This window comes from Choloepus didactylus, chromosome 3 (assembly GCF_015220235.1).
Source record: "Choloepus didactylus isolate mChoDid1 chromosome 3, mChoDid1.pri, whole genome shotgun sequence".
Classification (NCBI taxonomy): Eukaryota; Metazoa; Chordata; class Mammalia; order Pilosa; family Megalonychidae; genus Choloepus; species Choloepus didactylus.
The window spans coordinates 220,501,596-220,528,940 of record NC_051309.1 but is presented as its reverse complement, the minus strand read 5'-3'; the positions used below and the strand labels follow the sequence as shown (position 1 = coordinate 220,528,940).

At 39.1% G+C, this 27,345-nt stretch overlaps 1 pseudogene; it reads right to left on the bottom strand.

The window, feature by feature from the left end:
• Positions 1-17,825: 17,825 nt before the first annotated feature.
• On the bottom strand, positions 17,826-18,539 carry LOC119528997 (annotated as a pseudogene).
• Between the last annotated feature and the right edge of the window lie 8,806 nt (positions 18,540-27,345).

The window sequence follows — 27,345 nt, the reverse complement described above, 5'->3', positions numbered from 1 at the left end:
GCTGGTTAGGGGAGTGGGTCAGAGTTTGAGGAATGGAATTGTTTAGCTTGAAGTTAAAGTTATTTTCGAGTTCCTGGTTGTTGTTCCTGTAAGGGCTGGTATCTTTGGGTTTCTGGGTTTAGTTGACATAGGAACAATCCTGAGAACTTGAGTCTCTGAGAAATAAACTTAATTAGTAAATTAAAAATAATAGGTCCTAACAGAAGAGAAAGGAGAAGAATGATGAGGGGGCTTTTTAGTGCATATAGCCATGTTTTATTAGGAAGACAGATTTTTATGGATCCCCAGGGAGATTCTGCAGAAGGGTTGTTGATCCTATGTAGCCATGTGTTCTGTGTATAGATTTTCTGGACATTTTGTTCTATTTGACCTGAGTTATTAACCCATATACAACAGAATGTATTGGTTCCTGTGCGAACTCCTTCCTGCTCAGCAAGAAGATAATCTAAGGCCAAACGATTGTCCATGACCACATTGCCAATGAGTCTGTGGATTTTCAAGTGGCTGCAAAGCCTGTTGCAGTAGCATTCACTAGAGGCTGTAAGGTTTTCTAATGCAGCCTCATGATATGTAAGCCGTCCCTAAGGAGGTAATAGTCTAAGGGTGGGCCCAATGTCTGCAAATGTTATCCCAGGGTTCTTTTTTCTCTAGGATGGTTCATGGGCTTGTACATAGATATGTCAGATTTTAAATATCCTGGAGTACATTGGCCCCTCATCCAAACATTATTTAACTAATTGAACATTTTGACTTGGGTACTAAAGTTACCACTTTCAAATCCTTTAATGGGTAATTAGCTTTTGGTGTCTTCACAGATGAATACATAGGCTCTGGGGTGCTTCAAGTTCCCCAATTAGAAGAATTTTGCAAAATTTTAATTCATTGAGATATTTTTAAACTGTCCTGGTTCATGCTGGGGGTCACGACAGAGGGCTTATAAAGGGCCCATATGTAGGGGTGGTCTAACCTACAGCCCTTATGGAGTTGCGAGTTCTGATCCACATTGGAATTTTCACAGAACTTTTTCCACTTTCCCCATTTGTTTGGGTTCTCATATACTAGTCCCCAATTCCAGTCCACCTTGGGCCTCCAACATGTATAATGGGTGAAAGGAACTCCTCCGGTAATTTTGATTCCTTTTGTAAGGTCCTGGAAATTGCTGTATTATTCAGTAACCCATTTGCCATGTAGTTGCATGTTGTTCAGTTGCAGTTATCTGCTGGGGTTCGGGTTGGACCAGATTTGTCACCCAATAGGGGTTCAAAAGTCTGGGGTGGTTGAAGGGAGGAACTTAGATGTACATGACCACTGTTTGCCTCATAGTGGATTATAAAGTTGTATTTGAATGTGAGGTCAAGCAAGTGAAGGGGCCAAAGGTGATTAAGTGCCCTTTTATGGGTAAGAGGTCATAGGAAGGAAGTCTGGGTCATTTTCCCCGATACTCCAGTGATAACTGATTCTGTGAGAAAGAGGATCCTATCTTTGATTTAGAATGGAAAAGGTTGATCTGGTGTCTACCAAAAAATCAATGAGCTTTTTTCCCACCATCATAGTTACCCAGGGCTCCTCATGAGAGCTGCTGATGGGGCTGGTTAGGTTGTGAGGTACCCCTGGGCTCTGTTATTCCTGGTCACTTTCAGTAAGCTGAGACATTTGGCAAATGGGTTTGTGGAAGTGTTTTGATTCTCCGCCTCTTTTGGGTGATAGGGGCACTTTTGCTTCTAATGACCCTCCCATTTACAACAGGCACATTTCCATGGCTCTATTTGAGAGTAATTTATTTGATTGAGTTCCAGGGTCCCCAAGGATCTTACCCATGATTGCTTGTCCACAGCAGATGATGTCCTCCTTGCATCTGGTCAATTGGGGCCTAAAGCACTAGCCAGTAGAGCAGCTTGAGATCTCATATCTTGGTGCTTTTGTTTCTCCTGAGCCTGATCTCAGTTATTGTAGACCCTAAAGAAATCTCAGCCAGTTGATACATGGGCATACCTAGACCGCTTTCTAGCCTTTGTAATTTCTTTCTGATATAAGGAGTACTTTGACCAATAGAAGTCATATTGACTAGTCTCATATTGTCTGAGTGTTCTAGATCTGAATCAGAATATTTTCTGCATGCCTCAAGTACTCTCTCGAGAAAAATACACAGGTTTTCTTTTAGCCCTTGTACTTTGTGGATCTCTTTCAAACTCTTTGGCCTTGGAACTCTCTTCTGCCCCCCTGTTATGATATATATCCTTTGCTATTGCTTAACTTGTTCTGGTCCACAGCATCATTCGGGTCTCAGCCTGGTTCTGACCTTGGGACTGCTGGTGCCATTGGCATTCAGATTAGATTGTTGGGTTGCAATTCATGCAGCCTGTCGGCTTCCTGATGAGCCTTCTCTAAAATCATTCTGTGCTCCTTGGGCATGAGGAGGGTATTCATGAGGCTCTGAGTAGAAAGATGGAAGCAAAGAGATTCTCCATCCTTTTAGGGTCATCTTGATAAGAGTACATATTATTCTTCCAATTATACAGGTCAGAAGTGGAGATGGGAGAATGCAGATTTATAACCCCCCTGGGGTTGCTTTGATCATCTAGTCCTGCAGATGATCTGAGTGAAAATTGCCCTGTCTGTGTTTGAGTATTCCCCAGGCCAAATTAAGTACCCTGTCAGGTATGTGAAGGAGAGACTATATTTTCCTGTCTGAATGGTGGCCTCAGGAAGGTTAGCAGGGCTTCCCCCATTTCCAACATGTGGCAGGGGTGCCAAGGAAGATACCTAGTGGGGTCTGCTTAAGTCATTGTCCAGTTCAGAGTCTGGGAACACAGATTTATCAAAGGTTTAGCTGAGTCTGGTAACAGTGGATTCCTGGCTTTTCCTGAGTCCCTTCCTTCTGGATCCTAATTTTGTATTTGTTTTGCAAGTTCTTGTATTGATACAGAGACATAAAGAACTGAACATATGGGATCTCATCCCATTTCTCTTGCTTTTTTGCAAAACAAATCTAATTGCAGTATGCTGTTATAATTTATGGATCCATACTCTGCCCAGTGTTCCTTTGACTCTAATTTATATCGGGGCCAGGCTGTATTACAAAAGAAGACCATTCTTTTCTTTCTCATAGGTTCACAGCTAACTATAAACCAATTTTGTTGAAGATGTTCCAGAAGACTGCAGTCAGATAGACAATTAGCATTACCCACGGTGATAAGTCTGTTTGTGAGCAATAAAAAACCTTACACCCTAAGAGGTTCATTTCAGAGTTCTGGCCAGTGTGTTTTTTTTACAGTGTGCCTTTAACAGGATACTTGTTTTACCTAGGAGACAGCCAGTGCTTTAGATGTACAACCCACAAACAGGTATCCATAGTTGCATGGAAATTGTCTTAAGGGTGGCAGGCGACCTATTGTTAATTTTGCCTGTCTGTGCCCACCTTATCCATACACAGGAGACTTGCTCTTAAGAAGCCAAGGCTTCTCATCCAAAGGTGATAGGCAGTCCAGGAGCATTTAACTGCCCAACCCGTGCCCACTGATAGTGCATCTCCATTGCTCAAAGCCAGAGTAGAACCTTTATTCTAAACTACTGTTGAAACTTCCAATTGAGCACTACTTCTTAATTTAGTAACCTGGATCCCTGTGAGTACCTCCATGGCTACATTCTCCAATATTGTCTTTTGTTCTTAGGATTCAAACCCAACCAAAGATCTTGTCTAATTCTTAATAGTAGGACTCAAACCCCCAAAGATGGACTTTACCCAAAAGACTGGGACTCGAACCCACAATCCTATTGGGCAATTACTAGATAAAAGAGAATAGGTGCTCAGATGAGGTTACTTACCCAAGAGATGTCTGCTGCTGGGGCCATTCCTTTTCTCAGAATTAAATGTAGCACTGAAGGGTCTGAAGCTCTGGGTCAGGGCAGAGAAAACCCCAGTCATCAAGCCTCTAGACAAACTGGTCTGGGTGGCTACTCAGAGTGGATGAAGAGGGCCGCTGGGGCTGCAGTGCAAGGGGCAGATGGTCATGGGACCTGGAGTCCTTCGTGATTGCCAAGATTTGTTGCCATGCAAGGGCCCACTGCCTGATGTGCACAGAAGTCAATTCTATGACATGGGGATTTTGAAAAAAGAAAGAGCTTTGTTGTCAGGTGGACCAGCAAGAAGATGAGGCAAGGCTCAAATCTGTCTCCGCAATTTGAGGACTAAGGTAGATTTTATTGGAGTAGGAGGTGGGTGTTGCTATGGGGACAGTTGATTTAGTGAGGTTTGATTGGCTAGGCATAGATTTGTCCATATATACTAGGCAAGCTCCAGACTGGGTTTTCCTTGTTGAAGAACATCTCTCATTGGTTTGCTTCCAACAACTCTTGATTTACGCAACTTTGATTCCAAGGGGGTTGATTTTTGTTCTTGGTACCTTGGGGTTCATCTGAGGATGTCAGTCCACATTTCTATGCATGCTCAGATTTTATAACTTTCTGTTGGCTGCCTGTAAAACAAGCTCCAAAAGAAAAGTTACAGACAGGAAAAGTTACAGAAGTTACAGAAAAAAGTTGTTACTAACTTTTCCAAAACATGCTCACCGTACATGGCATCAACCTCAGAAGGTAAGGCTATCCCCATATCATAAGCTTCCACACTAACTCATTTCTTCAAAAAATTCAAAATGTATTTTCAAAACTGGCAAAAATAACAATGGCTAAAAGCTCTATAAAGAGTTCAATGAATCATTTATTACTTCCTTTGTCAAGATGCTAATGAAACATTTATTGTTTATTTTAACTATTAAATGAAGTCTTCTAATTCATTTAACCTAAACTTTGGTAAACATTGTCCCTCTTATCTATGAGCTTCACTTTCTCTTAGATATGATATCTCCCTTCGCCTTTGGTGTCTGTAGTTTAAACACCTCATCATTGACTCCTTTCACATGACAGCCCCAAACCTAAATTTTTTTGGACATTCCAGATTCTCCTACTAATTTTTCTCTATATCGTGAATCTATAGGCTTTGATTCCAGAGATGGGAATAAGTTTGTCCTAGGACTCAGGAAATTAATCCAACAGAGGTACTTATCGGCATACCTGAGTAATGCCCAAAAGGGAAAGGAAGGTTCCAGGTAGCCAAAAACTGGTGCTGATAGTAACTTCCTGTCTCCTGAGCAGTAGGATTCACCGTACAGCAGATCCTTCTTCATCATATGGGTGGTGGAATCATGGCTCTCAGTACAATACAAGTTCTCTTGGCACAAAGCCTCCAAATGCCTAATAGTGCATCTGTCCCCTTTGCTGAGCATCATTAGGTATTTTTTTCTGATGGTCTTCAAAGTAATAACTCACATGTGCACAAAGACCAAAAGACCAATCGTTTGGCTACAGGAACACATGACATGCACCCTTTTCTCCATTTTCTACTCTGGCTCCCACTTTCCACATCTCATGAAATCTTCTGCTCCCACTGCTGAGAGTGACTATCAACACAACTTCAATACATGAGCCAGGGTGCACTCTCCAAAAGTCTCAAAGCTGCCATTTCTCAGGGATCCAAAGCAGAGCCAGATACTGTGCAGACATGAGGAGGCCATCTTTCTTTCTATTCTGAGCCATATTTTGTCACCTGGGACCAAAAACAGCTTTGCTTAAGACTAGAGACCAACAGATTTTCTCAAAAATGGTTTTACAATTAATAGACTTCACCTCTTACCCATAGAGTTCCCAACTCAATATAATGGACCAGAAAGAAAACTGGAGTTTTGTGTCCAATTTCCTACTTATCTTTCAGTTTACATTACTAACCCTCTCCTAAAGGAGCATGATTTCCCCCAGATACCAATTTTCTCTCTCTCCTTTAGGGTCAGAATCATTAACACCACTACTTTAGCAAAGAGTCTTTGTATGGGGGAAATCTGCCATAAATAAGCCTTTTAGTTATACAGAGAAAAATTCAAACTTCCACATTTAAAGAAGCAGAAAACTCTCTTGTAGCTTTAAAACAACAAAATCATGAATTCAAGAAAAATATTAGAATCCAGAACACCTTGATATATGGAAAATTCTTTGAATGAAGCTGGATCCCCTACCCTGAGCAGTATCTACCTTTTGTGAAGAGGGACAGAGAGGAGCCAAGTCAAGACTGGCTGGACTCCAGCCACTCAAGGGAGCCGGTGGACAGCAAGCATCCAAGACAGAACCCAGGCACACAGACTAGATGACTCCTGGGGGGAGGGTGGGGAGAAGGAAGGACCACATGTGGGGAGGTTCAGCCCAGGCAACAGGTCAATCAGAGCCCATTGTAACAGGATTCCAGGCTTGGCACTTAGACTCACCCTTTGGGCTGGGCCAAGACTGCAGATTTCCAATCCTCCTCTCTGACAGCTGGTCCAACTGAGGCAGGCAAGCATTGACACTCCAGCTGTGTCATTTCTTCTTTGACATGTAGCAACCAGATTTCACATCAACACAGGTGAGAAAAAACCCTCTCCAACCCCAATAGGTTGGTTCAAAATAGCAGCATTTGCTTTTTGGGTTTGGGCACCATTCATGGTTCAATTGATCCCCTATTGGCCTGTAAATTCATGTTTTTATTCCAGGGTCATTAGCTCTATAACATCTCAAAGTGACCCACAGCTGAGGGTCTGATACTGTTTTCAAGAAGTTATAAAGTTTATATTAAGATTTAAATAATAGTAGTATTAAAGTAAAACTACCTTTTATTGAGTTCCTACTTTGTGCTGGTCAATGTTGGAAGCATTAGGTAAAGAGCATTGAGATCAAGCAGTTCACATAAATGCTCATGGGAAGGGGTTATTTCTTCTTCAGGACTCTTTCCATGAGCATCACCCATACCTGAAGTTAAGTTCTCACCTGTCATGTGAATCTGCACTCCTCAAGCCCCATGGATAATAGCTACCCTGTAAAATGCAATCCAGGTTACAAAGCTGTGCCAGTTTGAATATATATTGTCCCCCAGAAAAAGCCATGTTCTTTGATGCAATCTTGTGGGGCAGATGTTTTAGTGCTGATTAGATTGGAATCCTTTGAGTATTTCCATGGAGATGTGACACATCCAACTGTAGGTGATAACTCTGATGAGATAATTTCCATGGAGGCATGGCCCCATCCATTCAGTGAGGACCTTGATTACTGGAGTAGTATATAAGCTCAGACAGAAGGAGGACACTTGCTATAGCCAAGAGGGACACTTTGAAGAACACACTGGAACTGAGAGAGAAGCTTCACCTTACAGAGACATTTTGGAGACAGCCTTTGAAAAGCAGACTTTTGCTACTCTGGAGAAGCTAAGAGAGGACAAATGCCACAAGAGCAACTAATAGTGACATTTTTGAGGAGCTGAAGCCTAGAGAGGAATGTCCTGTGAGAAAGCCGTTTTGAAACCAGAGCTTGGAGCAGACACCAGCCATGTGCCTTCCCAGCTAACAGAAGTTTTCCAGATGCCATTGGCCATCCTCCAGTGAAGGTACCTGATTGTTGATGTGTTACCTTGGACACTTGTGGCCTTAAGACTGTAACTGTGTAACCATATATACCCCCTTTTATAAAAGCCAATCCATTTCTGGTGTTTTGCATTCCAGCAGCATTTGCAAACTAGAACAAAAGGCCTTAGACAAAAAGCATCTTTCTTGATACAACAACTCTCAGAAGTATATAAGACAACCTTTTTCTTTAATCCTTCTCCCTCATTTATTTTTTTTTTTAAAGAAGAGGGAACTGGCTGGACTTCCAGAAGATGGCAGCTAGGAGAGACAGGGCAAAAAAACACCTCCATGAAAAATACTAGATAAAAGCCAGAAGTGACCCAGAACATGAGTACCAGCGATGCACCAGCTGGACAAGGTCTGCTAAATCTTCAGGGACCGTGCACTTGGTGAAACTGGGAGTCTCTGTTCTGAAACAAGTGAGTAAGCCTACTGAATATCCAGTAACCATGCTGCGGTGTGGGGAAACCATGGGTTGGCGTTTGGAGGCAAACTAGTTATTTTTTAAAAAACCCAACAGTGGCTGTGGACATGGCAGTGAGAACCACACAGTGAAGCGCGGCAGGAATGGGCCGTGCCAGTGCCTCAATATCTGGCATGGAAGATAGCCTTTTGCACACCTGCTGCTAATTGTCTCAGAGCGAGGAAGGCAGAAGGGAACCAAAAGGGGAAAGTAACCATGCCCCTTACAGCCATCTTCCTGGTGGGCTGGGAATGCTCCTGCCCAGCACTGGCACCACAGCCCAGAGCCACACCAAAAAACCCAGTGTGACAGGAAGTGTTTCCAGCAACACACACATGCCACAATATTGGGCATGAACAATAGCTCTTCTTGCACCCACAGCTAATTTCCCTGGAGCTAGTAAGGCAGAGCTGTGTGAAAAGGGGGAAATTAACACACCCCATTCAGCCATCCTTACTGCAGGCTGGGAATGCCCCTACACAGCCGGTGGCCCAGAACTTCCCTTGTGGGACAGCGCTCACCTTTGACATAGCACAGCCTTCCCTCAGCAGAGGCCCTAGGAAGGCATGGCTTGGAAGCGGGACCCATGTGGAAATCCCAGGGACTATACGCCAATACCAAGGACTTGTGGGTCAGCGCCAGATACAATCTGTGGTGAGACTGAACTCTTGCAACAGCCTTAAATCTCCAGGAACACCTGGGAGATTTGATTATTAAAGCTGCCCTCCCTCCCTATCTGCTCAGACACACGCCCCACATTCAGGGCGGACAGCACCAACAGTACACCCAAACTTGGTGCACCAATTGGAACCCCACAAGAATCAGACTGCCACACACTACAAAGACAAAGTTGGGGAGAACTGGCTTGAGGGGAATAGGTGGCTCACGGACACCACCTGCTGGTTAGTTAGGGAAAGTGTATGCCACCAAGCTGTAGTTCTGACAAATTAGAATTTAGTCTTTGAATTGGCCTACATATCTTAAAAGAACCCTATCAAGTTAAGCAAATGCCAAGAGGCCAAAAATAACAGAAAATTTTAAAGCATATGAAAAAACCAGACTATATGGATAACCCAAACCCAAACACCCAAATCACAAGATCAGAGGAGACGCGGCACTTGGAGCAATTAATCAAAGACCTGAAGACAAACAATGAGAGCATGGCACAGGATATAAAGGACATGAAGAAGACCCTAGAAGAGCATAAAGAAGAAGTTGCAAAAGTAAATAAAATAACAGATGATCTTATGGAAATAAAATAAATTGTTAACCAAATTAAAAAGATTCTAGATACTCATAGTACAAGACTAGAGGAAGCTGAACAATGAATCAGTGACCTACAGGAGGACAAAATGGAAAATGAAAGAACAAAAGAAAGAATGGAGAAAAAATCAAAAAAATTGAAATGGACCTCAGGGGCATGAAAGATAAAATAAAACATCCAAATATAAGACTCATTGGTGTCCCAGAAGGAGAAGAGAAGGGTAAAGGTCTAGAAAGAGTATTCAAAGAAATTGTTGGGGAAAACTTCCCAAACCTTCTACACAATATAAATACACAAAGCATAAATGCCCAGTGAACTCCAAATAGAATAAATCCAAATAAACCCACCCCAAGACATATTCTGATCAGACTGTCAAATACTAAAGAGAAGGAGCAAGTTCTGAAAGCAGCAAGAGAAAAACAATTCACCACATACAAAGGAAACAACATAAGACTAAGTAGTGACTACTCAGTGGCCACCATGGAGGTGAGAAGGCTGTGGCATGACATATTTAAAATTATGAGAGAGAAAAATTTCCAACCAAGATTCTTTATCCAGCAAAGCTCTCCTTCAAATTTAAGGGAGAGCTTAAATTTTTCATAGACAAACAAATGCTAAGAGATTTTGCTAACAAAAGACCTCCCCTACTTGAGATACTAAAGGGAGCCCTACTGACAGAGAAACAAAAAAAGGAGAGAGAGATATGGAGAAAGGTTCAGTAATATATTGTTGGATTCAATTTGCTAATATTTTGTTGAGAATTTTAGCATCTATATTCATAAGAGATATTTGTTTGTAGTTTTCCTTTCTTGTAATATCTTTATCTGGTTTTATCATCAGTGTAATGCTGGAACTTGTGTAACTTCTCCCCTTCAGTCTCATCAAATATATAATTGGGTTTAAACAATAGGTGCCACCTCATTAGGTTATTATGCAGGTTAAACCACTGAATACATGTAAAGCACCTACGACAGAGCCTAGTACATAATAAGTACTAAACATATACTTTTTAAAGTATTGTTTTCTTGGAAGTAAATTCTACATGGTTACAGTTCAGTATTCAATTACCATGTTGTTAGATTTCACTTGTTAAATGTTTGTTTATGACTTTTTCTTTGGTGTTTGCAAAGTGATTTGCTTATCATCTTCTTTATATATCCTGTTCTTGTCCACCTTTGGTATCAGGGTTTGGCTAACTTCCAAAAATGAGGTGAATAGCCATCCATCTTTTTCTATGCTCAGGAAGTATTTACATAATATAGAAAATCATCTGGGCCTGGGACCTATTTTTATATTAGTTATATATTGCTGTGTAACAAATTACCCCCAAAACTTGATGGTTTAAAACAACAAACATTTATTACCTCATAATTTCTGTAGGTCAAGAAACTAAGCATGAGTCTCTCACAGGCTGCAATCAAGGTGTTGGCTGGGATTTCAGTCATCTTAGGGCTATCTAGGGGGAGGATACATTTCCAACCTCACTCACATGGCTGTTGGCAAGATGCAGTTTCCTGTGAGTTGTCTGACTGAAGACCTCAGTTCTTCATGGGCTGTTGGCCAGAGGCCCCCTCAGTTCCTTGACACATGGAACTCTCCCCAGGGCAGCTCACAACTTGGCAACTGGCTTCACTAAGGGAGAGAGTCACGTAGCAAAACAGGAGTGACTGTCTGTTTTGTAACCTAACCTTGAAAGTAATATCCCATCACCTTTGCTGCAGTCTATTGGCTAGAAGAAGTGAGTTGCTAGTCCAGCCACCCTCAAAGGGAGGAGATTACACAAGGGTGTGAATACCAGTAAGTGCTATTATGGGCCATTTTAGAGGCTGCCTGAAACAAATTTTAAAGGTAGATCTTTGACTACCTTCCACTTTGTTCTATGGCTATTGGTCCATACTAGTCCTATAACTTTTCTTACACAATTTTGATAATTTATCATTGCCTACCAAATAATTGTTTCTGTTTTGAAAATTTATTTGTTAAAAAATCTAATCTGGAGCTGAAGCTTATTCCTATCATTATTTATGTCTCCCCTCTCTTTTTCTTTATCAGAAAGAACATCTGTCTAATTTGTTGGTCATTGCAAAGAAGCAGTTTTTTGTGTATTGCTCAACTCTATTTTTTGTATTTTCTTTCAATGATTTCTGACTTTATTAATTACTTCCTTTTACTTTTATTTGAGCTTATTTTGTGTGCTTTCACCTAGATTCTTGAAAGCTTGGTTTCTTTGTTTTCAATTTTGATTTCTAATAAATGCATTTAAGGCCAAAAAAAAAAAAAAGAAAGAAGGCAATGAAGGACTGATACATGCAATGGCATGGATGAACTTTGATAACATTATGCTAAGTTAAAGAAGCCAGTCACAAAAGACCACATATTATATGATTCCACTTATAGAAATGTCCAGAATATACAAAGCTGGAGAGACAGAAAGTGGTTTAGTGATAACTTAGGGCTGGGGGGGTAGGGGGAGGAATGGGGTGATGGTGGTGGTTAAACGGTACAGGATTTCTTTTTGAGGTGATAGAATGTTGGAAAATTGTGGTGATTGCACATAACTGAATACACTAAAATCCACTGAGCTGTACATTTTAAATGGGTGAATAGTATGGATGTGAATTTTCTATTTCAATAAAGCTGTTAAAAAATAAATAAATAAAAGAAAAAAAATAAAGAAGAGGGAACTAAGACTTAAAGAGTGAGGTCATGTCACACAATAAGAGTGGAAGCTGTGACCAGAATCCATGCCTTTCCTTGCATGGTCCTCACCTCACTCTTCCTTGTTCCTTTCTCATGCTCCTGCCTTTTTAAGAGGGCATTCTTTAGTGGGTACCAAGCGGGAATGGATGGGGGCTTCCAATCATCCTGATAGGAATAGACAATTCCTTCTATTTCCTTTTTTTTTTTAATTTCCTTTTTAAACACAGTGTCTTTGAAGGTTCAAAATAAACCCTCTGTTCGCAGAGTTTTGTATTTTATGCCTTGTTTTGTTATCTCTTGCTCTGTGTAAGATAAGCAGCTGGCACTCAATATACATTTGCCAGTGAATTGATTGGCCAGCTGTAGAGATGCAGAAAGTTTGTGCAGATGGATCAGTTTTCTAGGGCACATCCTTGGAGGAGCTGCCTGGTTCCTGCTTGCCAGCTTTCTGTATTATTTTCTCCATTATTTGCCTTAAATTACTCAAGCACCCCTGCATCAGCTCCCATTTTTGGTTACTGTTGCTATATGTTTATTTATCATAGTTGTTATCAAAGCAAAGAGCAAAAATAAACTACCTAGTAAATACCTTCTGAATCTAACACAACCATTGATTCAGCAGTGCAGAAGCAGATGCTCATTTACTCTCTGAAAGCCTCTGAATACAAAGTTCAGGTATGCTATGGTAGAGGGATGAAGAAGAGTACAGGGATGGGGTGTCATGTTATGTCGTATTGGGCCCACATACCCATCACAGGTAATCAAGTAATTCCCACCCACCTGGCAACAGGACAGGTGCTGCTGCTTTCTCCATATCACTGCAGGTGCCTGGGATGATGGAGCCTAAAATGCACACACCCACAGCCACAGCAGGCTGTGACTCAGCAGCACTGCAGAGAGGAAAGAGGTAAATTGAAGCCTCCTCACACCTTTCCAGTGGGCCACTCTGGGTCATCTACACACCTTCAGACATAGCCCCAATGCCCCCACACCTATGTGAGTGAACATGCACACACACATGCACATACACACACATACACAATTGCATGAGCATATTCTTGATAGATATCTGCCAGCTTACTAAAAGGAGGGTATAGAGCGGTAAATTTCATGCCTACAATTCAATGGCTCTTCCTTCAACTTACACCATGAAAAGATGATTCAAAAGGCTTTTATAGTCTGCACAGGGATGGTTGGTGTAGGACAGGTGGCAGGAAGCAGGCCATTTCCAGCGACTAAACTCAGGCCTCAGAGCATCTGTCAGGAGGGAGAAAATTAAAACACAGCAACCGTCAAGATCAGTAGCCCAAACCAGTGAACAAAATAGTCATCTTCCTGCAATCACTTACAAAGAGGAAATCTTACATCACAGTTCCTTGGAGGTGCTTAATATGGTTGCATGTGAGATATTCTACAAATTGCTCTAGCTATTTAATATCACCTCACTGTAGATTGAGATGAATTCTTGACATTCATTAGTGTACACAGACTCATTTATCTTTGTCCCTTTCTTGCTTCAGGAACCAACCTTGCATTGCAAAAAAAAAAAGAAAAGAAAAGAAAAATGTACACAGAGCCCATAAAGACCTGCTGATAGAGTGATAGATCTTTTTTAAACACTGGGGCATTACAGGATTTTATGAAGCAGTAAAACTTTCTCCAGGCATGAGAAGTGCAGACTGACAAAGAACATTTTATCTATAAGCATTAAAATATAAGTGCTACATCAGACAAGCATAATAGAAGAGAAAAAAAACAATAATTTCAGGAAAGACAGCCAACTCCTCAAGCAAAAAGTGTCAGACTAGGAGGTACCTAATGAGCTTCAAAAAAACAGAGAAGGGCTAGCCTGCAAGGATCCTTAGTTTTCCAATCAGAGGGACATTTATTGCCCACCCTACCAGCCATCACATTGCAAAAAGCAGCAGAAAATAGTAGTAATTCCCAAAGAGCCTTTTCTGAAATAGTGAAGACACTAAGAAAATAGGATCCTATTTTCTCAACCCGTCCTACATCCTTTTCCCATTAGCAACTCTGTGTTTAGTTTTATTTTCCCATAAATATTTATTGAGCCCCTGCTATGTACAAAATATTAACATCCTGGAGAGGAGATGGAAGGTCCCTGCACTCATGGAACATATACTTTTTTTTTAATTTTTAAGTTTTTTAATTAGAGAAGCTGTGGGTTTACAGAACAATCATGCATAAAATACAAAAGCTTTCCCGTATACCACCCCACCACTAAACACCTTGCATTTGTGTGGAACATTTGTTACAATTGATGATAGCACTTTTTATAACTGTACTTTTTTAACAGTAGTTACCTTTGTTATAATTCATGAAAGATTATAAAAATCCTACTATTATCTATAATCCATAATGTCCATAAGGTGTATTTTTCCCATATACCACCTGTGCCAGCTTGGATGTATTATGGCCCCCAAAATGACATGTTCTTTAATGCAGTCTTGTGGAGGCAGACATGTTAGTGTTGATTACGATGGAATCATTGGATTAAGTTGTTTCCATGGAGATGTGACCCACCCAACTGTAGGTAATAGCTCTGATTGGATTATTTCCATGGAAGTGTGGCCTCACCCATTCAACATGGGTCTAGATTAAATCACTGGAGCCCTATAAGTGCTCAGATAGAAGGAGCTCAGTGCTGCAGCTTAGAGAGACATCTTAAAGATGGCCTTGGAAAGCAGACTTTTGCTGACACTTTGGGGATGCTAGCCCAGAGTTTGCTCTGGAGAAGCTGAGAGAGGACAAAATGCACCAAGAGCAACATTTTGAAGAATGCACGGGAGATGAAAGAGGAGCTGGAACACAACCTGGGATCAGCAGATACCAGCCACGTGCCTTCTGAGCTAACGGAGGTTTTCCAGATGCCACTGGCCTTCCTTTGGTGAAGGTATACTTGTGTTGAAGCCTTAATTTGGACACTTTTATGGCCTTAGAACTATAACTTTGTAATGAAATAAACCCCCTTATAAAAGCCAATCCATTTATAGTATTTTGCATAACTGCAGCATTAGCAAACCAGTGCACCATCCTATTATTAACACCTTATATTAGTGTCCTACGTTTATTATAATTCATGAAAGAATATTCTTGTACTATTGACTATTATCCATCATCTACAGTAGGATTCATTGTTGGACAGTTCTATGTTTTATCTTTTAATTTTTTTTCTAGTAATATATACATCCTAAAGTTTCCCCTTTTAACCATATTCACCTCTATTGTTCAGAGCTGTTGTTTACATTCACAATAACATGCTGCTATCACCGTCATCCATTTCTCAACCTTTACCGTCAACATAAATAGAAATTCTGTATAAGTTAAGTTCAACTCTCCATTCTCTAACCCCAATCTATCTCCCCATAACAGGTAATGTGGATTCTAAGTCTCTGAGTTTACTTATTATAATTAGTTCATATCAGGGAGATCATACAATATTTGTCCTTTTGTGCCTGGCTTATTTCACTCAACCTAATATCCTCAAGGTTCATCCATGTTATTGCATGCATCAGGACTCCATTCCTTTTTATGGTGAATAATGTTCCATTGAATGTATATGCCCCATTTTGTGTATACTTTTCATCAATTGTTGGGTACTTGTGTTGCTTCAATCTTTTGGCAATTGTGCATAATGCTACAGTGAACCTCAGTGGGTAATTATCTGTTCAGTTTCTGTTTTCTGTTCTTCTGGGTATTATTTCTGTGGAAGTAGCAGTATTTGCCAGATCAAATTGTAAGTCCATACTTAGCTTCCTGAGAAACTGCTAAACTGTCTTCCACAGTGATGACACCATATTACATTCCCATTAGCAATGAAGGAGTGTTCCTATTTCTCACAACCTCTGCAACATTTTTAGTTTTCTGCTTTTTAAATAGCGCCCATTCTAGTGGGTGTGAAATAATATCTCACTGTGGTTTTGATTTGCATTTTCCTAATATCTAGGGATGTTGAGCATCTTTTCATGAACTTTTTGCCCATTTGTATTTCCTCTTTGGAAAAATACCTATTCAAGTCTTTTGCCCATGTTTTAATTGGGCTATTTGTCTTTTTTATTGTTAGCTGAAAGATTCCTTTATATGTTCTGGATATGAAACCCTTTTTGGATATATGGTTTCCTAATATTTTCTCCCATTGAGTAGGTTGCCTTTTCACTTTTGTGAGAAAGTCTGATACAGATTTTCTTTTTTTTTTTTTTAATTTTGAGGAGGTCCCAGTTATTTTTTTTTTTTTTTTTCCTTTCTTTGCTTCTGCTTTGGGTGTAAAGTCTAAGAAACCATAGCCTACTACTAGATCTTGAAGATGCTCCTCTATGTTTCCTTCTAGTAGTTTTATAGTCCTGTTTCTTATATTTAGGCCTTTGATCCATTTTGAGTTAATTTTTATATGGTATGAGATAGGGGTCCTCTTTCATTTCTTTGCATACAGATATCCAGTTCTCTCAAAACCATTTTTTTGATAAATAATACTTTTATTTGACGTCCAGATTTCAATCTCACATGTATTTGCATAAAATTTTTTTTTCTAATGAGTAACTGTTCAGAATTACATGTTAGTTCCACTGATCCTCTTTTCATTTTCTATTTACAATCTAAACCTCACACTGTCCTTTCATAATCAAAGTTGTTAGCACCAAGAAGAAAACAGCTGCTCATCCCTGTCCTTACAGCAAAATAGGGACTGTGTGTACATAAAACATGTTGGGCAGGTTCATGTTTAAATCGCTGTTTGTATGTCAACATTTGGCATGTAATGAAAAGCGTCCCATTTTAAAAGAAACTTGAATATATTGAATGGGCCAGGTTGTTTACCTGGCTGTGTCAGTAACCAGGTGCATTATCTGCCTTATGACTGCAAAGTGCCGGAATTTACAATTTGAGTGTGGGAAGGCTCCTCAGATACATTAGTCCAACTCCTTCCCTTCCATTTTACAGATGAGGAAAGGGGTTCAGGGAACCTAGGTGAATGGCAGGACTAAGAGAAAACACAAGCTCTTGGCACTGGGCTCTTTATTACACTATGTTCCCTTATCCCCAAAGACTGTCAAACTGTATTTGAATAAAATTGTGCTATATGAGCCAAATTTTTTTCAGTCTGAGGAGCCAGAAAAAAAATATTTTTTTCTGCTTAAATGTCTTCTGCACAACTTTTTTATTCTAGGTTTTAATTAAGATGGGGGCAATTTTCATCTGTCATTCCATTAAAGTTTAGGACATTTACTTCAAGTTCAGTTTGGGGATTAATATATGAGCAGGATGGGCTTCAAGAATTATTTATCTTTCACATCATTTCTCTCTTCACCTAAAACTTACATAATTACCTGTTCTCAAATTTAATGTCTTGATTTATTTTGTAAAAGATAATACCAGATGCAGTAACAGGCCAGAGTGAAATAGTGTCGTTTTAACATCCCAATCTGGAAGGAATTTTTTTTCCAGGAAAAGATGATATAAATTTTATAGAGAAATACAATAGTAAAAGACATTCCAAAGTTGCCCTTATTGTTAAAAGCATTTAAGGACTATCAGCAGGGGCAAGTGATGTGCTAAACCCCAAGGAGTTTTATCAGCTTCAAAATTAAAAACCATTTTCTACGATAAAAGGAATGATTAATAACACAATAAAGAATAATCAGTCCTGGATCTTATAATGGAATGATTCACATGAGTTTCCAAATGAAAACAATAGAGCTTATTTACTTTCCTAACAAATAATGATTTTGCCTTACTCTAAAACTCAGATCTGTCATTTATAATGTGGCCTGGATTATCTGAACTAGTGGGCTTCCTGTGGAAGTGTAGATTCCCATAAACCAAGGTGAACTGATCTTACGGAGCAATAAAGTGTTGGCAATGAGGTCGGGTGGAGGCACACCTATGGATACCAATTGATGGATTAGTCTTTGGTGGCTGTGGGCCAAAGGAGCGGCTGATCAGTGTCCACAGTCAGTACCCCAGATCCATCGTAGGTATTAGAAGTACTGACCAGTATTCCAAAACCAAGCACATGATTGGTGAGGTTCCACTTTAGTCCTACTGTGGTAACCTGATTGCAAAGCTGTCCAACAGGTAAAAGGCCACACCAGTCACCTTCAGTTCCAGTGTTTACATGCAACTTGTGCTTTCCTGGTTGGAGTAGGTAGATGAGAGATTTCTCTTGGATTAATTATAATTGGCAAAGTAGCAGTATCAGTCACTTGAAACAGGGTGCTCAGAGATGCCATAATCTGGTCAAAATGTACACCAAGTCCTCCCAATGTCACAATCACATCAACCTGTAGGTCTTTTTCTTCTGTCTTCTTTTGGGGCACTTGGTAAAGACAGTGTGGTCTTGATCAGGAGTTGAAATCAGCTCACAATCCTTAATACTGTAGCACATGGGCCTAATAGAATCAAAATCTCCATTGATGAATTCAGGCAAAAAGCTTTCCCCCTCTCTTTTGGTGATATCGTATAAACAGTTGGCACCTCCATCAGCACAGGCTTTAAAAATAGCTTTGCTCCAAAGATGATGAAAACAGTCATCCAGAGGCTGGTTCAGAATAAAAAGTCAATACTTCAAATTCCCAGTGAGAAACAGGGGTTCCAACAGAGTAAAGACATGCTCCATATTGGAATATTGGCCTATAATGGCGGGTGGCACCACCAGCAAAAGGAGTGCCTGCTGTAGGAGCAAGGGCAGTTGACAGCTCAGCTCTCAGCTGAGGAGCCTCTGGACTCAACAGCATTTTTTGAAGACAGTATTCATTCCCAGTTGAGTTGACTTGACAGTTTTGTCAAAAATCAATTGGACATAGATATGAGAGTCTATTTCTCAACTCTCAGTTTGATTCCATTGGTCAAAATATCTCTCTTTATGCAAGTACCATGTCATTTTTTCTCTTTTTTTAATTCAATTTTATTGACATATATTTACATACCATACAGTCATCCAAAGTGTGAAGCATTTGTTCATAGTACCATCATATTGTTGTGCATTCATCACTACAAATAATTTATGAATATTTATGTTATTCCAAAAAAATAAAAATAAGAACAAAAATAAAAGTAAAAAGACCACCCAAAACATACAATCCACCTGATCCCCCCTATTATTCATTTAATTTTGTCCCCATTTTTCTATTCATCTGTCCATACACTAGATAAAGGGAAGTTGAGCCACAAGGTTTTCACAATCACAAGTCACACTGTGTAAGCTGTACAGTTATACAATCCTCTTCAAGAATCAAGGCTACTGGGTTGCAGTTCAACAGTTTCAGGTATTCCCTTCTAAATATTCCAATACACTAAAAACTGAAAAGGGATATCTATAAAACACATAAGAATAATCTCCAGAATGACCTCTCGACTCCATTTGAAATCTCTCAGCCACTGAAACTTTATTTTCATTTATTTGCCTCATTTTGGGCAAGAAGTCTTTCTCAATCCCATGATGCTGGGTCCAGGCTCATCCCCACAGTCATGTCCCACATTGCCAGGAAGATTTACACCCCTGGGGGTCATGTCCCACATAGGGTAGAGGGCAGTGAGTTTACTTGCAGAGTTGGCTTAGAGAAAGAGATCATATCTGAGCAAAAAAAACGAGGTCCTCTGGGGGTGACAAGTGGATAAACAAACTGTGATATATACATATGATGGATATTATGCAGCTGTAAGACAGAATAATGTCACAGAGCACATAACAATGTGGATGAAACTTGAGGATGTTATGTTGAGCAAAATTAGCCAGAAACAAAAGGACAAATACTGTATGGTCTCACTAATATGAACTAACATGAATGAGCAAACTTTGAGAGTTATTGCTGAAAAAACAGGTTATCAGGAAACTAAAAAAAAAAAAAAAATGAGTAGAGATTGGGCATTTGATGCTGAAGGAGTATAAAATGTTCAAAAGGATTGATAATATAGACCCAGAAATAGATAGCATAACACTGTGTGACGATAGCACAATATTGGAAGTACACTAAACAAAGATGACTGTGAGTACAATTGAAAGAGGGAGGCTAGGGCATGTATGACACCAGAAGGAAAGGTAGAAGATAAAGACTAGGACTCTATAACTTAGTGAAACCTACAGTGGTCAATGATGGTGATTAAATACACAAATACAAGAATGTTTTTACATGAGAGAGAACAAATGGATGTCAACTTTGCAAGGTGTTGAAAATGGTACAGTATTGGGGAAAAATACCATCAATGCAAGCTAGAGTCTATAGTTAACAGTAACCATTGTAATATGCTTCTGTTAATTGTAATAAAGACAATATACGAAAGCTAAATGTCTATAAGAGGGGATATAAAGGAGGGGTATGGGATTCTTTGTAGTGGTTTTGCTTTCTGACCATGCTGTTTTGAACACTGTAGCTTTGTAATATGCTTTAAAGTCAGGAAGTTAAGTCCTCCAACTTTGTTCTTTTTCAAGATACTTTTGACTATTTGGGCCCACTTACCCTTCCAAATAAATATGATACATGGCTTTTCCATTTCTGGAACTTAGGCTGTTGGAATTTTGATTGGGATTGTGTTGTATCTGTGAATCAATTTGGGTAGAATTCACATCTTAATGATATTTAGTCTTCCAATCCATGAGTGCAGAATGTCCTTCCATTTATTTAGGTTTTCTTTGATTTCTTTTAGCAATGTTTTGTAGCTTTCTGTGTAGAAAAGCTTTACATCCTTGTTTAAACTTATTTCTAGATATTTGATTTGTTTTCTTACTATTGTAAATGGAATTTTTTTCTTGATTTCCTCCTCAGATTGCTCATTACTAGTGTATAGAAACACTACTGATTTTTGCATGTTGATCTTTCCTGTCACATTGCTGAACTTGTTTATTAGCTCCAGAAGCTTTGTTGTAGATTTTCTGGACTTTCTATTTATAGGATCATGTCATCTGCAAATAGTGAAAGTTTTACTTCTTCCTTTCCAATTTAGATGCCTTTTACTTCTTTTTCTTGCCAAACTACCTTTTCTAGAACTCCTAGCATAATGCTGAATAATGTGGTGACAGTGGTCATCCTTGTCTTCTTCCAGATCTTAGAGGGAATGCCTTCAGTCTTTTGCCATTCAGTATGAATTTAGCTGTGGGTTTTTCCTATATGTCCTTTATATGATGAGGAAGTTTCTTTTTAACCCTATCCTTTGAAGTGTTTTTATCAAGAAAGGATGTTGGATTGTGTCAAATGCCTTTTCTGAATCAATCGAGATGAACATGTGGTTTCTGCCTTCGTTTTGTTAATGTGGTTTATTACATTAATTGATTTTCTTCATTTCATTATGATCAGAGAAAGTGATTTGTATAATTTCAAACTTTTTAAAGTTATTGAGACCTTTTTTGTGACCCAACATGTGGACTATCCTGGAGAATGATCCATGCACACTTGAGAAGAATGTATATCCTGCTGTTTTGGTGTGCAATGTTTGGTATATGTCTCTTAGGCTGAGTTCATGTTATTCAAGTTCTCTGTTTCCTTATGTTCTATCTACTGATGAGAGTGGTATACTGAAGTCTCCAAATACAACTGTAGAGGCCGCTATTTCCCCCTTCAGAGTTGCCTCATGTATTTTGTGACACCATGGTTAGGTGTACAAAAGCTTATGATTGTTATTTCTTTTGGTGGATTGCCCTATTTGTTAATATATAGTGTTCTTCTTTGTTTCTTTTAACTGCTTTTGCCTTAAAGTCTATTTTGTCTGATATTAGTATAGCTATTCCAGCTATTTTTTGGTTATTTCTATGGAATATCTTTTTCTAACTTTTCATTTTCAATCTATGTGTCTTTTGGTCTAATTTGGGTCTCTTGTAAACAGCATATAGTTGAGTCATACTTTTTTTTCTAATTAAATTCAGTTTTATTGAGATATATTCACATACCGTACAGTCATCCATGGTGTACAATCAACTGTTCACAGTACTATCATATAGTTGTGCATTCATCATCCCAATCTATTCTTGAACATTTTCCTTATACTAGAAAGAATCAGAATCAGAATAAGAAATAATCATAAAAGAGAACACCCAAGTCATTCCCCCCATCCCACCCTATTTTTCATTTAGTTTTTGTCACCATTTTTCTACTCATCCATCCATACACTGGATAAAGGGAGTGTGATCCACAAGGTTTTCACAATCACACTCTCCCCTTGTAAGGTACATTGTTATACAATCGTCTTCAAGGGTCAAGGCTACTGGGTTGCAGTTTGATAGTTTCAAGTATTTACTTCTAGCTATTCCAATAAGTAAAACCTAAAGAGGGTTATCTATATAGTGTGTAAGAATGACCACCAGATTGATCTCTCGACTCCATTTGAAATCTCTCAGCCACTGAAGCTTTACTTCATTTCATGTCATGTCCCGCTTTTGGTAAAGAAGATATTCTCAATCCCACGATTCTGGGTCCAGATTTATCCCCGGAAGTCATATCCTACATTGCCAGGGAGATTTATGCCTCTGGGAGTCAGGTCCCACATATGGGGGAGGGCAGTGAGGTCACCTGCTGAGGTGGCTCAGCTAGAGAGAGGGCCACATCTGAGCAACAAAGAGGCACTCAGAGGGAGAGTCTTAGGCACAATTATAAGCAGGTTTAGTCTCTCCTTTGCAGTAATGAGCTTCACAAGGGCAGGCCCAAAGGTAGAGGGCTCAGCATAACAAGCCATCAGTCCTCAACATTGTGAGAACACCAGAAACAATCCAGGTGGGGAAGTCTAACACTTCTGAATTTTCCCCCAGCTCCTCAGGGAAGCCCTGCATATATATGTTTATTCTCCACCCAAACTACTTTGGAATATGTTGCTGTTTCACTCTAACCTGTACAAATCTACCATATCTCACTTCCTATTCAAAGTTCAATGTAATTGTGGTGTTCAAACAAACTGACTGTAGAAGTTATATTATTTAGAAAATATAGATCCCACACCAAATAGACATCTCTTCCCTTGGTCTCACATGGAAGTTGAAGTTTTAACACAGTCAGTTTCAACCTTTACCCTTTGGCCCAATTTGCCGTAGTCTTAACCAGATCTGCCTCATTCATATCTCTGATTGAAGTCTGGTCTCTTTTTCAGCTTTTTTTTTTTTTTTTTAAGAGTTGCTATAGGCATTAATACTGACATTCATATCTGCCAAGCTCTAGCTCTGAGTTTCAGGTGTCACATAGATACCCAATGTTCCAGAGACCTATCAAATTATACACAAAGGGGTCAGCTTCACAGAGTTTGGAGATAGCCATTATAATTCAGGAATAGATTTGACTGTGGTAAGAGCTTACAATCTAGGGACCATTGCACTAATCATTTCCATTAGGCTGTGCTCTAAGATTCACTTCTGAGTTTACACATTGTAGTTAGTCCATATTGGTGAGGTATTATAGTGTTTGCCTTTGTTTCTGGTGTACTTCACTCAAAATGCTGTCTACAGGATCCATTCACCTCACTGGGTGTCTGACAGCTTCACTCCCTCTCACAGTTGCTCAGTATTCCATTGTATGCATACACCACAGTTCACCATTCTGTTTCTCAGTCGGTGTACCCTTAGCTCACCTCCACCCACTGCAAATCATGAATACTGCCTCCATGAACACCAGTGTGCAAATGTCCATTCTTGTCTCTGTTCTCAGATCTTCTGAGTACATACCCCATAATGCAGGACCTCATGGCCCCCACATACTTAGCTTCTTCTGGAACCACCACACTGACCTCCAGAAAGGCGACAGCATTCTGCCTCTTCACCAGTAGTAAATAGGTACATCCCTCTCTCTGTGTTTTCTCCAGGACTGTCACACCTATTTATATTTTTTCCTGCAATTTTATAGAGATAGATTCACATACCATACAATTATCCACAGTGTACAGTCAGTTGTTCATGGTAACATCATATAGGTGTACATTTATCACCACAGTCAGCACTTGAACATATTGATTACTATAAAAAAAAGGTGTGTTTTTTGGTGAATAATAAAAAAGATAATAAAAAGAAAAATACAATGTCATACAATACAATATAATAATAGGGACAAAAAATAACACCACTACCAAGAATTCCATATCCCTCCCTTATATCCCCCTCCCATACACATTTAGCTTTGGTATATTGCCTTTGTTACATTTAATGGAAACATATTACTATATTACTGTTGACCATAGACTCCAGTTTGCCTTGATTATGTTCTTTCTCAAATACCATCCCTTTTTCAACACTCTGCATGGTTGACATTCATTTGTTGTCCCACATGTGAAAACATTTATATTTGTACATTTAGTCACAGTCATTGCCCCTGAAGTTTTTGCCAAGTTTTACAGTCCCAGTCTTTACCATCTATCTTTACCTCTGGTGTCATACATTCCCCTATCCTACTTCTTCCAGCTTTACTCACAGACAACTTTGTTCAGTGAAATTACAATATTTGCTACATTCACACAGTATTATGCTATTTCTGGATCTATACAATCAATCCTGTGGAGCATTCTGTAGTCCTTCAGCATCAAATGCCCGATCTCTACCCTCTTTCTATCTCCTGATAGACTCTGTTATCAGCTTTTAACTCTCAAAGGTTACTCATTAATGTTAGTTCATGTTAGTGAGATCATACACTATTTGTCCTTTTGTTTCTGGCTAACTTCACTCAGCATAATGTCCTCAAGGTTCATCCATGTTATTATATGTTCCATGTCTTTGTTTTGTCTTACAGCTGCATAATATTCCATCATGTGTATATACCATAGTTTGTTTATCCATTCATCTGCTGATGGACATTTAGGCTGCTCCCATCTCTTGGCATTTGTGAATAATGCTGCAATAAACATCAGTTTGCAAATGTCCGTTTGTGTCTTAACTTTCAGTTCCTTTGCATATATACCTAGCAATGGCATAGCTGGGTCACATGGCAAATCTGTACTTAGCTTCCTGAGGAACCTCCACACTGTCTACCATAGTGGTTGCACCATTCTACATTCCCACCAACAATGAATAAGTGCCTCCTTCTCTACATTCTCTCCAGCACTTGTAATTTTCTGTTTTGGATAATGGATATTCTGGTAGGTGTGAGATGATATTTCATTGTAGTTTTACTTTGCATTTCCCTAATAGCCAGTGAAGTTGAGCATTTTTCATATGTTTTTGAGCCATTTGCATTTCTTCTTCAGAAAAGTGTCTGTCCATGTCTTTTGCCCGTTTTTTAACTGGATTGTTTGTCTTTCTGTTGTTGAGTTGTAGTTTCACTTTATGTATTCAGGATATTAAACCCTTATCTGATATGTGGTTTCCAAATATTGTCTCCCACTGTGTAGGCTGCCTTTTTACTTTTCTAATAAAGTCCTTTGATGTACAAAAGTGTTTGATTTTGAGGAGATCTCATTTGTCTATTTGTTCTTTGGTTGCTCGTGCTTTGGGTATAAGGTCTAGGAAACCACCTCCTATCACAAGATCTTTAAGATATTACCCTACATTTTATTCTAAGAGTTTTATGCTCTTAGTGCTTATGTTTAGGTATTTGATCCATTTGGAGTTACTTTTTGTATAAGGTGTGAGACAGGGGTCCTCTTTCATTCTTTTGGAAATGGATATCCAGTTCTCCAAACACCATTTATTGAAGAGGCTGCTCTATCCCAGTTGCTTTGGCTTGACTGCCTTATCAAAGATCAATTTTCTGTATATGTGAGAGTCTATTTCTGAACACTCAATTTGATTCCATTGGCTGGTGTCTCTGGCCTTACGCCAGTACCATGCTCTTTTGAGCACTGTAGCTTTGTAATATGCTTCTGAGTCAGGTAGTAGGAATCCTCCCACTTTGTTCCTCTTTCTCAAGATATTTTTGGCTATTCAGGGCACCTTGCCCTTCCAAACAAATTTGGTCATTGGTTTTTCAATTTCTGCAAGGTAAATTATTGGGATTTTAATTGGTATTGCATAGAATCTATAAATCAGTTTAGACATATTTGACATCTTAATTATATTTAGTCTTCCAATCCATGAACACGGTATGTTCTTCCATTTTTTTTAGGTCCTGTTAGATTTCTTTTAGCAGTTTCTTGTAGTTTTCTTTGTATAGGTCTTTTGTGGCCTTTGTTAAGTTTATTCCTAAATACTTGATGCTTTTGGTTGCTACTGTAAATGGAATTTTTTTCTTCCTCTTGTTGCACACTACTTGTGTATAAGAACACTACAGATTTTTGCATGTTGATCTTGTAACCTGCCACTTTGCTGTATTCATTGATTAGCTCTAATAGCTTTGCTGTAGATTTTTCTGGATTTTCTACATATAGAATCATGTCATCTGCAAAGAGTGAAAGTTTTACTTCTTCTTCTCCAATTTGGATGCCTTTTATTTCTTTCTTTGCCTAATTGCTCTAGCTAGAACTTCCAGCATAATGTTGAATAACAATGGTGACAGTGGGCATCCCTGTCTTGTTCCTGATCTTAGAGGGAAAGCTTTCAGTCACTCTCCATTGAGTACAATGTTAGCTGTGGGTTTTTCATATATTGTCTTTATCATATTGAGAAAGTTCCCTTCTATTCCTATCCTTTGAAGTGTTTTCCTCAAGAAAGGATGTTGAATTTTGTCAAATGCCTCTTCTGCATTGATCAAGATGATCATGTGGTTCTTTTGCTTTGATTTATTGATGCGGTGTATTACATTAATTGATTTTCTTGTGTTTAACCAGCCTTGCATACCTGGAATAAACCCTACTTGGTTGTGGTGTATAATTCTTTTAATGTGTTGTTGGATTGGATTTGCAAGTATTTTGCTGAGGATTTTTGCATCTATATTCATTAAAGAGATTGGTCTATATATTTTTTTTTTTGTAGTATCTTTGTCTGATTTTGTTATTAGGGTGATGTTGGCTTCATAGAATGAGTTGGGTAGCTTTTGCTCCAAGATCAATTTTTTTGAAGAGTTTGAGCAGGATTGGTATTAATTCTTTTTTGAATGCTTGGTAGAATTCACATATGAAGCCATCTGATGCTGGGCTTTTCTCTTTTAGGAGTTTTTTGATGACTGACTCAATTTCTTTACTTGTGATTGGTTTGTTGAGGTCATCTAATTCTTCTCAGGTCAATGTTGGTTGTTTATGCTTTTCTAGGAAATTGTCAATTTTGTGTAAGTTATCCAGTTTGTTAGCATATAGTTGCTCATAGTATCTTCTCATTATCTCCTTTATTTCTGCAGGATCAGTAGTTATGTTTCCTTTCCCATTTCTGATTGCAATAATTTGCATCCACTCTTTTTTTGTTTTTTTTTTAGCCTAGCTAGGGGGTCCATCAATTTTGTTGATTTTCTCAAAGAACCAGCTTCTGGTTTTGTTGATTTTCTCTATTGTTTTCCTCTTCTCAGTTTCATTTATTTCTGCTCTAATCTTTGTTATTTCTTTCCTTCTGTTTGCTTTGGGGTTAGTTTGCTGTTCTTTCTCTAGTTCCTCCA